Source organism: Bubalus kerabau, chromosome 2 (assembly GCF_029407905.1).
Source record: "Bubalus kerabau isolate K-KA32 ecotype Philippines breed swamp buffalo chromosome 2, PCC_UOA_SB_1v2, whole genome shotgun sequence".
Lineage (NCBI taxonomy): Eukaryota > Metazoa > Chordata > Mammalia > Artiodactyla > Bovidae > Bubalus > Bubalus kerabau.
Window position 1 is genome coordinate 87,028,606 of NC_073625.1, and position 2,957 is coordinate 87,031,562.

A 2,957-nucleotide genomic window follows, 5' to 3' on the forward strand; every position below is an offset into this window, starting at 1 on the left:
TGTTCTTGACATAAGTTCTCATGTGCAGATATTTCAATCACAAGGGGAAAAAAATCCATATGAATAGAAACAAAATGAAATGAAAAGCAAAGATTTAGCACATTGAATTTCCATGCATCAGCTCTATTGGTATTGAGATATTTATTACCTGTGGAAAACATCTTCCAAACTCAGGCACTAGCATCAACATCAAGAGAAACAACTTCTTTCCTACTTTAAATGGGTATTCATGGCCCTCCAATCATTGTTAAGATCAACATTAACAGTATAAAATAAATATTATGCCCAATAGCCCTAAACTGGAGACTTAAACATGACAGGTAAAATACTGCAGGTAAGAACACTAGATCATGAAGCACAGACAAGTCATAGCCATAAGTTTTTAGAAACAATTTGTATTATTGTCTCCTAAATGATATGTCCTGGGAACAAACATCTTACAGTCATAATGGGACATGGTGGTGAAAAGGTTGAGAGACCTTGACCCTACTACCATGACTTACAACTCTACACTGGAGAGGCCTTATCAGGATTTGTTACCTGGTTCATTTTAAGAAAGCGACAGTTAGCAACTTGATGTAGGAAAAAAAAATGTTCATATTTTCTTCTTGAGCAGCCAACAAAAATATGTCCATTTTATTGAAAATGCAATCAAGTATCAGAAAATAAAATTTAAAAAATCAGAAAAGAACTGCAATACATAGGAATCATAAAGTGGTCAAGCTAACCAGCTCAAATACAATTATATTTAAATGAGTCTATAATAATAATATTGTCATAGTTGATGTTATTACCCAGTCAAGAAGTGTTTGGTTTTTTTGTTTTGTTTCTTTGTGGTAGAGGGAGGACAACAAATTCTGTGAGACCAGCCAACTTTTAGAATCTGAAGGACATAACCATAAAATAAAATGGTAGCATGATAATACAGCATATACGAGATATTTCCAATAGTGATCTCATTTTAAACACATGCTAAGGAATTTTAAAATCTATTTGGTAGTGCACAGATACAGCTTTGAAATGTTTCACTGGTTTTCAAAATCTTTGAATTATGATTATCAGCTTTGTTTTTGTTAACAGGAGAAAGATCCTATTCTATGACCAGGACCTTCTCCTCAGTTCAGTTCAGTCGCTCAGTCGTGTAAGACTCTTTGCGACCCCATGAATCGCAGCATGCCAGGCCTCCCTGTCCATCACCAACTCCCGGAATTCACTCAGACTCACGTCCATCGAGTTGGTGATGCCATCCAGCCATGTCATCCTCTGTCGTCCCCTTCTCCTCCTGCCCCCAATCCCTCCCAGCATCAGAGTCTTTTCCAATGAGTCAACTCTTCGCATGAGGCGGCCAAAGTACTGAAGTTTCAGCCTCAGCATCATTCCTTCCAAAGAACACCCAGGGCTGATCTCCTTTAGAATGGACTGGTTGGATCTCCTTGCAGTCCAAGGGACTCTCAAGAGTCTTCTCCAACACCACAGTTCAAAAGCATCAATTCTTCGGTGCTCAGCTTTCTTCACAGTCCAACTCTCACATCCATACATGACCACTGGAAAAACCATAGCCTTGACTAGACAGACCTTTGTTGGCAAAGTAATGTCTCTGCTTTTCAATATGCTATCTAGTTTGGTCATAACTTTCCTTCCCTACTTATCCCCAATTTAGCACATACATAAAATACAATCTACATTTTGTTGAATATACTTCCCAATATCCATTTAGCAAAGATATTTTCATACATATCTAAATGACTAAAATTGGCCAATGAAAACAAGAATATGTTGAACTATCCATATTCATATAGCTTTCATGGGAGTTAAATTATTGATCATATCTTATGTTTTATCATTCCCAAAGTCTCTGCTACTCACATCATTGTGCTATTCATATTTATTTTACTTATATTATATTGGCAAAATAGCAAAATAATAGAAATTTAAAGCGTTTATTTATTTTCTTCTAAAAGAGATTCATAGTGATTTAAATTTACAGGAAACAGAATGTTTCTCCTTTATTCAGGTGCATGTATAAAATACATGTGATGAAAACATGTGTTAGTTTTACTGGAGCAAATATGCTTTTTCAGAAGAGATAAATTAGCAAGTATATCTGGATACACTTTATAAGTTGCAGGTTATTTCATGTACAGTGTTGACTTTCCTACTCATAACACTATTTGTAAGTAAAGATGAGAAATTTTCTCTTTAGTCTCCAAGATCAGATTCAATCAAATCACAAAGGAACTTGTTCAATATTGGCAGAATTTCATCATTTTAGACAAACATATCTTAACAAATTTGTGTTTTAATTATATGAAAAGATATTCACAACCATTTGTATTCCCAATCATATTATGCCCAATGCTTTAGTTGAGTTCAGTTCAGTTGCTGAATTATGTCCAACTCTTTGAGAACTCATGGACTGCAGCACACCAGGCTTCCCTGTCCATCATTAACTCCTGGAGCTTGCTCAAACTCATATCCATCGAGTCAGTGATGCCATTTAACCATCTCATTGGAAAAGACCCTGATGCTGGGAAAGATTGAAGGCAGGAGGAGAAGAATACTGGAGTGGGTTACCATTTCCTTCTCCAGGGGATCTTCCAGACCCAGGGATCGAACCTGGGTCTCCTGCATTGGAGGCAGACGCTTTAACCTCTGAGCCACCAGGGAAGCCCTAAGGGTCACACTTTAAAATATGATTTTATGTTCTTCTCTCACTACTTTGACAAATGTTACAGCATTTTGTCTCAGGTGACTCTTTTCATAAATAAACCTTGTCCAGCTTAATCCACTTTTTTGAGCTATCCCTCAATAATTTTCAGGCCATTTGTGGTTTAACTTTTTCTTTTTCCTGTCATTGATACAGGAACATATACATACATACTACTGAGCTTAGCCAATTAAGCAATATATTTTCATGAATCATTAATTTCAAAAATAGTATATGTTAAAACATAATC

The 2,957-nt window shown here is 36.1% G+C and overlaps 1 non-coding gene across 1 annotated transcript; it reads right to left on the bottom strand.

Annotated features, from left to right (window-relative positions):
- Positions 1-2,594: 2,594 nt before the first annotated feature.
- Positions 2,595-2,667, bottom strand: TRNAW-CCA (transfer RNA tryptophan (anticodon CCA)). Its single transcript has one exon. It is a non-coding gene; the product is annotated as a tRNA-Trp (tRNA).
- Between the last annotated feature and the right edge of the window lie 290 nt (positions 2,668-2,957).